Source organism: Falco cherrug, chromosome 3, assembly GCF_023634085.1.
Source record: "Falco cherrug isolate bFalChe1 chromosome 3, bFalChe1.pri, whole genome shotgun sequence".
Classification (NCBI taxonomy): domain Eukaryota; kingdom Metazoa; phylum Chordata; class Aves; order Falconiformes; family Falconidae; genus Falco; species Falco cherrug.
In genome coordinates, this window is record NC_073699.1 from 71,594,849 (window position 1) to 71,609,414 (window position 14,566).

Here is a 14,566-nt window from a genome sequence, read left to right on the forward strand (position 1 = left end):
TTCCCTCACAACCTGTAGTTCTCCACCGTACTTCCCTTTCTTACAAAGCCTCAGGATCAAGGATGTGAAACTGCAATTCCTGACTAGTTATCCAGGAAACTACTACTACTGTGCCCAGGTAATGGTTTCAAGGAACATTATTTAGAAGTTCAAAATAACAACTGTCTTGAAAGACTCACAGAGCTGAAGTCACTCCCTGGCTTGCTTTCTGTTTGTTTCATTCAGCTGGGGTTTCTGTTTGTTTCCTTTGGCTCCATTCCTTGCTTGTTTGTTTCCTGTTGTATAACTTTTGTCCAGCAAAGCTTCTGACTGACTAAAGCTCTGCAATGTCCACAGGAAGGTGAAAGGGCAGTGTACTGCCGTGTTTGGGCTACGGCAGAAGTGCTGTATAGAACAGTATTTTTGCTTGTGGTTCCCTGCAGGTTAGGTACAAACATATGTGGGTTGTCTTGTTCGTAAAACCATTCAGCTCTCACACGTTTTCCTATCTCACAGGTGACTCCAATATTTAATATAACTCTAACGTAAGGAGTAGCATAGCTAGTTAAACAGAGATGAGTACCACTCCAAAACAAAATCTGTTTATATTTATATTTAACAACAGGAGGTGTATCCTCTAGCAGATATTCCAGTCTGCCTGGAAAGCGTATATGCTCTATTAAGAGAGGCTTACAAAGGCTTTGACGATCCCTATGGTAACCCAGTAGAAAGGCTGTTACCATGGGGACTAGCCAAGCCTATATAAACCTTCTGTCTTCATTAGAGTATCTCTGAGACTGAATGCTTTAACAGTTACCGTTCTGGAATAGTTAACAACAATCTCTGCTTTGAGGAAAGAATTATTTTTTTCCAGTGGAAGTTCAGTTATTTTGTCAGCTTTCAGTAATACTCAACAGCCTGAATACCTGTCATATATCAATATAGTGAACAGACTAAACAGTGGTATACACTTGAAAAAGCACTCTGATATTACCATCCCCAGTATTATAGTATACATACATTTTGCATTTGAAACTGCTGTTAATTTAAGCATGAGGACAGGATAAATCATACTTCTTATATTTCAGTTAAAGAACTAGCATGCACCAAATATCTTATATCTGTGTGTATCTGTAGTTGGTTAACTGTGAAGGTGGCATTCTGCTTCCAATTCAGATTCCCCTTCTCAGTTGCTCGCAACTCCTTCTAAAATACTCTACCAAAACAAAACCAAAAAAAAATGTCTTTCTTTTGAATGTGAACGTTTCATGCTTGGTCTCAGCCAAATTTGCTTTTTCTTTCCCCCTTTCCTTTTTCCTTTCTCCATTTTCCTTTCCCTTTTCCTTTCCTTTCCTATAAACCTCAACAGTTTTTGAATTATGCAAGTGGAAATAAAAGCTTCGTTTCTTCCATATGTTCTACACAAAATGTTTATACATTCACAACTCAAAAATGCCTGAAGGAAGAAAGTTCAAACTTCTGCTCAGCAATTTCTGAGTCATCATTAATTTTCGCACCTCTTTCCTATATATTAATGAGACTAATTTCTCTTTTTTATGCCCTTTTCCTTTGATATAAGAGCCTTTCTTAGCACCCTTCTTCCCATATCCTTAGGATATTATTCTGCACGTAAAGACATGCTGTCTAAGCTACAATATGCAGACCTCAGAGTAAATAAATCAAAGAAACCAACAAAAGAAAATCTCTGAATAATTCTTCAAGAGTTTAAAAATGTGCCTTTGTCTCCAGTTGCAGCACCACATGTGCTAATGTAGTATGAGTTCTTGACTTGATTGAGTCTTAGTATCAACTGACAATAGACAAAAAATATTTCTCTTTTTAAAAAAACGCTGTCCAGGTGCCCTTTATGATAATATTTGAGATCTTGCCTTAAAAACAATATCATACTAAATAGCTGTGGTCCCCTTGAAGTTCATAAAGAAGCCCATTTCTGCTCTGTTTAATAATGGAAAGTCCTCTTTAGGGTAGGAATTCAGCATTTTTCAGGAAAAAAAACCCAGGACTTCTTTGTGATATAGCTTTCTTCCACACTTGCAGATTTAAAACCAGCAAAGAATATCACAACACCCTTCCATTTCAGATGGATAATGACAGTGATGATGACTGATGCACACAGCCAGGACCACTATATCTCTGCTTACTTCATGAGTTATTGTTAAGAAGCACCCTCCAGTCTGGGATGTTTAGAAAACTCAAGACTTTCATACATCTATCTGTGAGCCCAAATCTTGCTCAGCCTACTAGCAGTTGTGCAGGCTTAGGTTCTTCAAATAAGACACTGCTTGGACTAATCTGTCATTAGCACATGTGACAAAGCCAGTAAGTACCATCACACTTCACAGCTTTGCTTTCTGTAAAGATGCTTTGGTTTCCCACTTGATGTTCAGTATATGAAGAAGACAGAAATTAAAAATTGTTCTGTCATCTCTCATTTTTATACCTCTTTTCCGTGCACCAGCATGCTCAGAACATCACCTCACGCTTTCCACTTGAAAGACACATATCTTGGCATTTGACCTTAGCTGCTTATTTTCCAGTATGTATTTAGACACATGGCCAAAGGCAGTATCTGAATGATACACTTGATTCCAAGTAGCACTTGATTACAGATTACAGGGTCTAAATGCACCTCCTAGCATGGTATAATCTGATGCAATTCCTGGATCAGTCAGATGACTTTGTATGATAATGATTTTTTTTCTTCAGATTAATGCTGAAGTCCAATCTTGTCGTTAGCTCCCCAAAATGAGAGCAAAGCTTTACATATTTGCTTCAAGTCAGTGCAGCAAACAGGAGGATAAAGAAGGCTTGCCTACTTAACTTTCTGATTGTGGATATGCAGTGCCTTTTTAAAAATAAATGGTACCTTATCAGCAAAAATTAAAGTAAAAAGAGAAAAGAGAGAAAAAAATATGTAGCATAAACAGTAATACTAGTGTATGCCTTAGTTCTTGTGAGGATTCAAGTTTTCAGGCTAGGCTGGTTTTCAGAACAGCAATATGATTAAAATCTAATTCTGAGTGAGTGTACTACTCACTAAATCACTTTAGGCACATAGGCCATTAGATATGTATTCCATCCCTTATATTTCCATTTTATTACAGTTGCACACGAACTCAACGGCAACTGCATATGCCAGCTGGACACAGAAATGCTTACACCATTCTGGAAAATCTGGATCTTAACATGTTGTCAAACAAGACAGAATACTGGTTCACAGTGCGCTGCTGGGCAAGTAGTCTCTGTATTGTGTTGAAGAATTGTCTATCCCTATCTTCCTGCCACCATACTCTACAACTTCACAAGCATTCAGAGTAAAATGAAATGATACCCAAAAGGCATCGTAACAGAACCCCTGTGAATATGAACAATTAAAGCAATTCTTTTAAGGATGAGCTTCACTAAGGAGTTACAACATTTTGCACAGCTCTTAAAATACCAGTGTTTTGCACGTTGGCATAGCATTTCTGTATTGGACAAAGTCTATGCAACGAGTTCTGCAAGGTGCGTGAGACAGCATTACTTCCCAAATTCTTATTTGTATTTGCTGAAACTATGTGTGCTTAGTTGAAAGTATATTTTTAGCTTTTCAGCTCATCTTTTCTACTTACTTTTCTGTTGGGCATTGAAGTAATGGTGTATCAGCTAACTCAAACAGTAACATTTAGATACTGACACCACTACCAGCACCCCTTTAAGCAGAGCCCAGCGAATGCCCCTGAATCAGCAGCGTACATGCAAGCTGAACAGAATGAGGTCATTTCTCTCCCTTACATCTCTTTTGCAGCAAGTAATTGCTCAAAGCAGCAAACCTCATTTGATGTTCTTGTAGTCAAGAAGTCATTGCCAATTATCGCAATTGTGAATGATCCCTGATCAGACTAGAGAAGGCTCTTTAAGCCAGCCCCACAACCATGTATCAGGTGCGGTGTATAGATGTTCTAATACAAATGGCCTAACTGTGTCATAAAGGGAGAAGACTGGGTGATGAGTGATATGTTCGTTCCTTCTGCGTGGTGAGACTTACAGTTTGAGATGATTCAGTTAGGGAGTATGTCAGCAGAGAGTTTTTAATCTTGTTAAAGAAAGCAATCTTCCTTCCTATTGGATATCTACTGGCAGTCTCTAGAGAGATGACTTCTTCCCAGTGCTGCACAGGATCCCACTGCTTGCTGTGCTGGAAGGAATGTGTCAGAACTAATCTTACAATAACAAGTTGCACTAACTGCTGACATGAATCTTGGCATTGACGTAAGCCTGAGTTGTTTAATTAGTATTTATGAAAGATGAAGTGATATCGTTCTTCAAGAAATGGTAACATTCTGGTAATCTGTTATCATAAACTGATATAAAGATTTCAACCAAACTAAGATTACTTGGAAAGGGGAACAGTTATCTACAGTTTAATAAAGCAGAGAAAGGATTTGGAGAGCAGAGCACTATGTAGAAGTAAATACATAAGCTTTGGCTTCATTATATTTATTTCCTATTTAGCTTCTCATTAAAAACAATATAATGTTGAGAGAAAAAATTGGCTCATTATTATGAATGTGTTCTGAAAAACAGGTGACCAACACTATACTTTCAAATTGTAACATTCCAGCAGTGATCTATTCATTGACCACATTGGCAGAATAGTGATAAGTATTTAATATCTCCCTAATTGAAAAAGAAACACTTCCATGATTCATAGACCACTATTCAAAATGCAGAACTTCATTTTTTTCATAGGCAGCAGAAACTAACAAAATACATCCAGTTAGTCTTTGGTAGATTTCTTTAAACTGATAATTTATGCTAAATTCTTATAGATGAATAATAACATACAAATACACAACACAGTATCTTCTTCCATCTTCAAAGAAAAAAATCCATTTTAAAATTGTTACTAAAAGACTCCCAGGGACATTCTCAGGTGTTTTTCTACTGTGATAGCATTAGTTCATGAAAAATTCTGCTCATAGCTTCAAGACTGTTTAATTTCCCACAGTCAGATTGCTTTCTTCCATTGAAAATCCCATGGGAAGTGGTTTGAATGAAGGGATACTCAGCGACGTTCCTCCTCTGCTGTATTTTTTAAGCCAATTTGTGAATATCTCTAGGGAATGACCCTGGGCTACCCACAAGGATGGGAAAACATTTGAGCATGAGTATTTAGCACAGTGATGTTCTGTGTTAGCTTTTCTATGAATCTACACTGGGAACGAAGCAGACAGCTCCCAAACCTCCTCTTCCTTCAAGCTCCTTTCCCATAGACCTTGCCTTGCAGGCCTTGCAGAAGGAAGTCTGATATTATCCAGGTAAGGTAGTGACCTTCTTTCCGTGCTTCTCTTTTTTCTTCCATGCAGAAAGGGGGAAATCTGCATTTGTCAGGTGCTTTCCTCATGATCATCTCGGTTCTTTCCATTCAAGCTTCTGCACAGCCTGTAAAATCTCTCTATCTCTTGTTACTATATTCCTTCCCAAGAGCCACCGTTCTCCACACATTCGGTGCAATTTAATCACATGTTGAATTTTGTCTCCCTGTAAAGACTTCAAATTCCCTGAAAGACAGCCTTTGCTGTAATACGTGTTCACAATAAACAGTACATACACAGCACTGCTTTGATCCTCCCTTATCCTAACTACCTATCTCAGTGTAACGATCACATCTTACTTTCCTCTGAAAGCCCCCACCTCCCCAGCTCTCTTTTTTCACATCACTGTTTCTCAGTGAAAGTCATTGTCTGCTCCCCATCTTCCCTAGGTGTGCTGGGAACCACAATGCTCTGATGATTCATCTACTTTTAGCCAAGTCCCTCCACTTTCCTACATTGCCTCACACTTAAATCCATTCTGTCCACTTCATACATTTAGCCTCTTCATGCTGGTCCCTAGCCTACGCACCCAGTCAAGCACAGTCCATTTTCATTTCTACCCATGAATTCAAAACACCTCACAGTCATATATGTACATATGTACATACATAATGCATGTCTTAGACATGACAGAAAGGCAAAAACTTCAAGCATGAAAGCACAATAATACACAGAGACAAACATGGCCTCTTTATCTCACTTGAGATCTACTTGCACCTGGTGATGATCAGGTATGAAAACAGTCCCCTGGCTAAGGGGAGAACACCAGAGGATTTACATGACAACAGTGATGTGACACCCTTCTCTGGCCCTCACTGTTAGACTGATACCAAGGGAAGCGGAGCCAGCACTGAACATATCCCTTCTAGATCTTTATCCCCAAAAGGACAGACAATGTTTAAGATGAATGCTCAGAGGAAAAGCCTGGTTGTCACCACTGAAAGAAAACTATCAAGCACAGCAGCATTAGTAGGCCTAGAAACAAATCAATCCGTTACATGTATTTCTGCCCCACACTACTATTTCAGACATTCTTCCATCTCTGATTCACAGAAGGTAAAAATCTATCAGAACCCTGGAATTTAATTTTTCTGGCATCTCAAGGTTTTAGCTGCAACTTCTTGACCAGCCTCTAAGGACGCAGGAAGGCCTGTAAGGAGTCAAGGACAGTGGACCTGTCTGCTCTAGCTGTGGTGTTAGGAACCTGTTTCACCTATTTGACAGCCTTCCACACCAAGACTCGGAGCATCAAGAGCCTTTCAAAGTCCTCCTGGGTCGGTACAGCTTTATGCCACCCCCAAACAGGCGGGTGGTTGTCAGGCACAATCTGGCCTGGACTGTTTTTCATTGTATAAAGTTGCTATGGTATCACCAATTAAAAATTCTAAAAAATAATCTGCATCTGTACAGCATGCTAAAATAACCTACCAAATGACACGTCCTTTCGTAGAAAGCAAGTCTACTAATTGCTGAGGGGCAGATTCCTCCACCCTTCCTCTCGCTGAACAGTGCCTTCAAGCTGCAAATACTCCCACTGCTTGCAGCATTTGCCAAGCTGAAGTTTTCCACAGAAACCATGAGTCAGGCTCCAAAAATCAGGAGACAGGCTTAAAAAACCATGAGATTTAACTACAGCAGGTGAATTATTTTGCCTCGGTGATTGGATTTGGCAAAGCAGGCATTTAGCATAAGAGTCATAACAGCTAAAAAGCAGGTGATCAGCAGCTTCAGCAGAGAGTGATCCCCGGCACGTCTGAAAATATGTGGTCTAACACTTCAAAAGCTTTCTGTTAGTGTCTAGCAGAAAGAAACTGAGATCCTAGCTTCCCTGATCATTTTCTTCCCTCCCCATTTTTAACTTTCTCATTTCATCTTTCCTTATTCCTTTTTCTGTCTCTCCACTTTAATTTCCAAATGCATTTCAATAGGTTGGTCATTGCAGGAAAGATGAGAGTTGAGACTCTCAGACAGCCAGACAGTTCTGGTGGCCAGGGGTCTGACGAAGCCATGGATTACAGCACTAGGCTGTGAAGTCAGCACTGGGCCTCCTGGGAGAGAAGGCTTTGCTGACCAGAAGGCACAGCCTGACGTGCTCCACTGAACTGGTGGGGCTGAGCAAGGTGGGGATGTCTGACTTCAGAGAGCTCTGTTTTCCCCTCTCTCACCCATCGGCTTAATATCAAGGACTTGAGATCAAATGACTTAAGAACTGAACTTCAGTCAACAGCAACTGAAATCACAAACTAAAGACCTATCTTCCCTCTTCAGTCTCACAAGCTACTCCTTCACAGTCAAGGACTCAAGCTCATGTCTCCCACTGAGCACCCCACAGAGATGCCGGGGCCCTGCACACACCAACGGGACTTACTGGCCCTGACTGGTCTCCATTTGCCCTCCTGCCAAGGCTGGGGGCTCCATGTGCCCACAGGCCTTTGCTGCAGCCTGAGCTATGTCACTGGACAGGCCTGTCCTTAGCTGCCCCCCCCTCAACCCGGACCTGCTGACTGACCCTGGGCTGACATTAGACCTGACTTGTTGCCCTGCTTTTCCCCAGTAACTACTGGGCCATTGACAGAACCTGCCACAGTCACCAAGCTGCCCTGCTTTGGCTGTCCCTCCTGAGTGAGGTCACTGACCCTCCTGAGTGAGGTCAGTGTCCATCCTCAGTGATGTCACTGTTCTTGCTTTTATGCTGCTCAACTCCAGGTCAGTTGTGTGACAGAAAGGCTCGTGCCATATCATGGAGCAATCTGAAATTAACCCTGGCCTGGCCATGTGTCAGGAGGCTCTCTGGCAGCCACAGACAGCAGCGCTGAGGACCATCACTTTTCCTCTGATGACAGGCACAAGTATGAGTGTGAGTACTACATGCTGAAGATGCAGACACAACAAAGGACAGATTTAGACCTGGTCAGACCTGATGCAAGAAGAACTTGCCTTCACTTACCTCCTCCCACTGTAGTAGAGCCTTTCCACCCCCATATGTATTGTCAGCAATCTTTTACACCTTCCACCAGAACAGTGAACTAGGTCACAGTGACAATGAAAATTCAGCACATTCTCTCTTCAACTCTTTCATCTTCAGCATGCAGAAAAAGCCTGAAAGCTCTGCAGCTGCAGCTTGAAAACAAGGGACAATTCAGCTTCAAGGAATTATCAGTACTGATTAATCTCATGAAGTTTGAAAGCAAAGCCCAGAAACAAGTTTTATCACATGAGTTTTACAAGGTCCTCTTAATTAAAGACACAAGCATTTATATTTTCTCATGTTATAGGCATCCTACCCATTAATTTGACTGATTACATGCATATTTTATTTCATAGGAGTTTATTAGACTTTGGTCACAAACATGGTCTTTTTTTTTGGTCAAAAATTTTGTCCAAAATATTGTCAAAAATGGTAGCTTTTACATAAAGGAACAAACAAGTCCAAATAGGCACCTGGATTTCGGCAAGAAAAACATAGATTTGTAATGTCATAATATCAAAAAGCTGTTGCTAAGTATGGTGAAAAAGAAAGTCTTTGGCTGTTTTAAAAAAGAAAATATTAGGTTTTTTTAAAAAAACAGGTGTTGAGAAGAGCTAAGTGAATAACTGTCTGTCTGGGTGCTGCAAATGGGAACATGTCTAGATGCTACAAATTTAGAGGTGAATAATCTTTCTTTATAGCAAGTATAAGAAAAGTACAGAAAAGATGCTCCATCTCAAGAAAAGTCCATATAAGCGGAATCAGCTTCCCTATGAGGAAATAATTACTGCAAGCTGCAAAAATAGAAATAAAATCTTTGACGAATGGCTGGTGTATGAATTCCTGTTACAGTTTATTTATGCAGACAATATAGTGTCTGGGATGAAACAGCTCTGTTGGCAGAACGAGCATGAGCCACTGTATGTGGGCTCTCATAGCACTGCATGGGAGTATTTACTTCAGTTCTCCTGGAACCATGCAGAAGTGACGTTATCTTGCTAGAGCCTGAAATAAGCAGTGAAATCGCCAGCATCAAGAGAAAGCTGAGCATGTGGCTGAGATCTTCGTCATCTGACAAAAACAAAATTAAACCAACTAAGAGGAAAAAGTAATTGAAACCTCTTCCTATGCAGATCTTGCTGAATTCAGCGGGGCCGCTGGACTCAGTCACTCCCATTTTGGCACTACGATCATTTACCTGTAGTGTCTTCTGCAGGACAGGACAAACCACATTTATATGCCTTTTCACATCTGTATGTTTATATTGACTTATTCTTCTAAATGGGAGTTCAAATTGTACTGGATATCATCAAAAACTCCAGCGATCCCCTGTAAGAACAAAATGCTCTGACCGAGATAAAAAAATATGGATTTTATTCAGAAGTTACAAATAGCTTCTTTTTCTAATCTAAAGGATGAGCCTGAAATTAAAATGCATTGGTTAAATATGACCACTTTCACATTTGGAAGATGTGCTGATCTCTTCTGTTAAAAGATACCATCAGCAGGCCTTTTCATAGCCCTATTGCTCAGAACAGCCACAAATGAAAAAGCAGAGAAAATGTATGTACACAAGAACTAGTGAAGCCGTGGCACTCAACTGCGGAAGAGCAGACCCTGGAGACGCAGTCAGCATGGCATGCTGTGCTCACTGCGCGTCACCCGCCCATCGCACCAGCACCCTGCTGGGTGGAGGTCAGCCCTCCTGGCCTGCCTGGTGTCACACACTTCCACTGCACCTGCTGGCTTGTGGACAGGCTCACAGTACGCAGAGCACAGAAACAGCCTTGGAAGACAGGGTGAGCACCCACCACAGCTCACAGGAGATAGAGCAAAGAAGGACGGTAAAGAAGGGGCACTGTGAGAATACAAATGCGCAATGCTGCACTGTCCCGCCAGATGAGGTACTCTCCATCAGTCATCATACGACCCCTACAAACTGGTGGATCAGGACAAGGATCAGACTCCAGCTCATAGCCCACCTCTTTGGTCCTGCACCCCCTGAAGTAAAGGACACAAGATCCATTGGCTTCAGGGACAGAGCATCATCCCCTGCTATCGGGAATCACACACAGTTGTTTCCTCAAACACTAAATTCCTGTGAAACCACCATTTTCTTTTGCCCTTAGCATTCAGCTGTTGGAAGATTTTTCCATGTGTGTACCAGTAACACATTTCTGAAGTGCCTCATGCAAAACCTGAGCATGACCAGAGAGCAGCCACCCCTGGGCCTGTAAGACTTCCTGGTGTATCCAGAGGTGAGCTCAGCAATGATACAGCTGAAGAAAGAGAGCTACCTAAACTATTTAAATATTAAAAGTTTGCTGAAGTGATGTTTCATTCCCTTCCGCTGAAGTGAGTTGGAATCTTCCTATTGATTGCATAACAATAGAACTGACCTTTGAGGTTTGGGTTTGGGTTTGGGGGTGGTGGGGTGGGTGGTGGTGGTGGTACCCATAATTTTACCAATAACAGGCAGTGATTGTTATTTCATCAGTTCTGAATTTCAAATTTTGTCTTTCTTCTCTCATCTGGGGTTCTGTAGCATTCAGTTACTTTTTTTTCCCATTAAATACTCAGAACAGTTTCATCAGGATTTATGTTGCAAACCTAGCAAAAATATTTAGGCAGAAAAATACCATTATACATGGACAATTTCTTCGAGAATGGATAAAAGATTATATATTTGACCCCACAGATGATAATAATATGCCCCAAAAATAAATGGTTAGTTAAGATGTATTCTAAGGGGCAGGTGACTGAAACAGACACACCTGAGAAGAGCAAATTGCACCCGCTCATTATTATGATAAAATTATCAGTGATGGGCAGTACAGTGGAAAATGATTAAAAAATCATGTGTACTGTTGAGGAGGAAGAGAGGAGAGAAGAAGACATGCAAATAAACATCCTGATGCAGAATATGTTTTTCCTGTCTCCAGATTCTACCAGGCATAAAAAGGGTATGCAAGTGGAGGTGTCTACACTTTTCTGGGGGAAAAAAAAAAAAAAAAGAACAGTATGTGGAGGGTTCATTTCATACCTTTTCAAATTATAATATTTTATGGTGCTATGTTAGCATCACTTCGAGTTCTCTGAGCTCTGCTTTTGTATTATATGCATCTCTGTTTTTTTCCATATGTGCACTGAATATTATTATTTTTAAAAGACTCTGATTTGGCTTTGTTCAAAACTGGAGGGAATCTTTCCTAGGGCAAAAAGTAGGAATTATACTAATCTTTAATTTCTATCACCTTATAAAAAAATGAAAACATGCAGAACAGAATTTTACTCTATGGCAGGAAATTCTAAGTTGCTGTGTTCTCATGAAATTTATCCATATTTTTAAACAGTGTCTTCACTAGTGAAGGAGGAAATTCTGTGAGGCTAGATATTATGTAGATGCTGAAACAGATGTCAGTAACTGTTGTAAAAGCCTTTTTCTACCTCTTAGACATCCAAAATAGAGCTATTTTTTGGAGAGTGAGAGATCTTTATAGTATCTATAGCAGCCATAAAAGCAATGGCAGCTGATAGCACCAGCTAAAGCAGCTAGAGTGGATGAATGGGTAGTGTCAGTGCATGTTAAATAATAATTCACAGTAATTTACAATAAATTAGATGCAATAGCAGTCTAAAACCTATATGAAGGAAAGAAAAAGGTCACTTCTCATAACAGTACATGTACTTATTCTCTTACTTCCATGCAGAGGCATCTAATTACGTGCATACAAATGGATAGCAGTTTTAAGATACTGGGTTTATTTCAGGATATGATGTGAAGATCCTTCTCAAGCACTTAACTATCATTTCTGTTTCTCCAAGTGTTCCTACTAAACATTATTACTATTAAAAATTATTAGGGAGTTTTTAAAAATTCCTGAGTTTATAAATTCGTGAAGCATGGGATTTTGAATATATCCGTTTTTGAGCCTTTTAATCATGCACTTATTATCTGAATAAATTTAGTCACTATGCATTAAAGAAAAAATATCTTTTCTGCATTAATTTAAATAGATATCAATTATTCAACTTCAGCTGAATCTTCAGTACTGCATTTCCTCTGTATCTTTCATGATATTACAGATGTCTATTCTCAATTTGTTTGTTTGCTTATTTTTAACAATTTTTAGTAACAGAAAAGGATGTACGATAATCAGCGCATGAAGTGCTGTATCTAGCACATGGCTTTTCACAATTTCAATGCAATGTTCCCTAAGGCATCCTTTGGTAAAAGACATTAGTGTTAATATCAAAACCTTTAGACAGGAAGGCCCTTCTTTTTCACTCTTATGCTTACCCTAAGAACCTGTGTAATTTCCAAAGGGCTTACCCCTAGCTAGTTTTACATTTTTCTAAGATTATTGTTACTATCTATATCAGTCATTTGTCCTGACACAGATGATGTTCTGAAGGCTGTAGTTTAAGCATCCCCCTGGTCTTCCTTAGGTAGGATACAGATGGTGTTTGTCCTTGATATGATCTTAAACAAGCACAGTCTTGGTGGCAGTCTCTATACTAGACATCCTCAGATGAAAAGAAGGTAGTCCTTTGTGCATATTGCTGGCTCTTGTTTTCCTGTTGTGGCACAATTTCAGCTGATGGCCATATGTAAACACTTGGCAGGATCAGTGAGAGAATTACTGAGGTGGGTCTCAATTGGCAAGAGATACAATGACAAGACAAAGTTAAGCTTTCCCATAAAACCTCTTTGGAAGTCCATCCAGGGACAACTTCAACTGCTTTAGAGAATTTTAGGGTAATATGAGAAGACCTCACAGAACAAGAAGAATGTCAGCATGCCCTTTGCTAACAAAAGAGCACCCATGGGAATAGCTAACGCTGTTACCATTGCCTGTCCCAACCCAAAGCAGATTGTGCGTGGACTAAGTTTGTGCATTCAATTAGCCGAGTTGCACCTGGTGTCTGACATAAGAGATTTGAAACTGGCAGTACTGCTAAAACAGAGTGTATCTTCCTACCTGTGGCAGGCCCTGGGTAAGCACCAAGCCACTAGCCTGGGCCAGCAGGGGCTGGGTGTTTCTTGGTGCTACAAAAGCACTGCAATTGATGTATGAAAAACACTAGGAAATTAGAAAAATGTGAAAGTCTTCATGACTTCTGGGGACTGATTAAGGGACAGGCTTCTGTACTTTGGAAATAGCTCCAGGTGAATCTAAAAATTAACTGGGAAATCTCAAAAGTTGTAGAGAATTTGTAATACATGAGATAATTGATGGCTGGTACAGCATTATATGCAGATTCCTTTAGTATTACCCTCATACTAATCATAATAAGCAAAATCATAAGGGTAAAAAACCACTGTTTTCATCTCTGTCGATCCTTTCAGCGATTCCAAAACACAGACATTTTGCTTCTTGGAAACACAGGGCTATTGTGCTTATTCCTAAAAGCTGAGATTGTGTTGCTGTGAGCTGCCACATGGCTGGATAGGAAGCAAGTCAACACCTGGAGACAACAGTAAAGGAATCATAACCCAGGGGTTGTTCCATCTTTTATTTTTAGGTGACAGTGTAGTAAGAGGGATAAATGGTGAAATGCTGTAGGATGTAGCCAGGAGCTAAGGCCACACAGGCTGGAACAGTGGGGTCATACGGAGCAGTTGAGAAATGAAAGTATCCCTTGGAGAGGTAATTTTAAGCACTGATCTTACATAACAGATGGAAAAAGAGTAGGTGGTGTAGTCATATAAGAAAAAAATCTAGTGCCCAAATCAAAAAATATCTACTTTTTTTTTGGTCTTAAATGACTTTTTATGTTTTAGGCACAGCAGTCAAGAACAGATCAGAGCAATTTGTAGATTATGCTAGTTGATCATTGTGAAGGGAGCAGAATGTTGTTTTAAGGGGTGTAAAGAAGACTTAGAAGGATCTGAGTCCGTCTGTCCTAATGCAAAGGCCCAAACCACTGTAGGGTAATAGCATAAATGAGAACTGAGATCACCTTGCATACTCTTCGTGAACACTAGCTTTCCGGCTAGCTACAAGATGCCTTGCCATCAGTGCCTTGTTCGTTCATTCGACTTTTCACAAAGTCCAGTTCAGTCGGTTGAAATCAGAGGTGTCCACATACAGGAATATAAACTCTAGGGGTTTAGATATGAGCATAGATTAGCTATGGGCAACAATTCTGAGAACTAAAAAAGGGAGCACTGCATCACCGGATGAGCTCTGAATGGAACAAAAGGATTAGCTTAAACACACGCTCAAAATAGAAAATA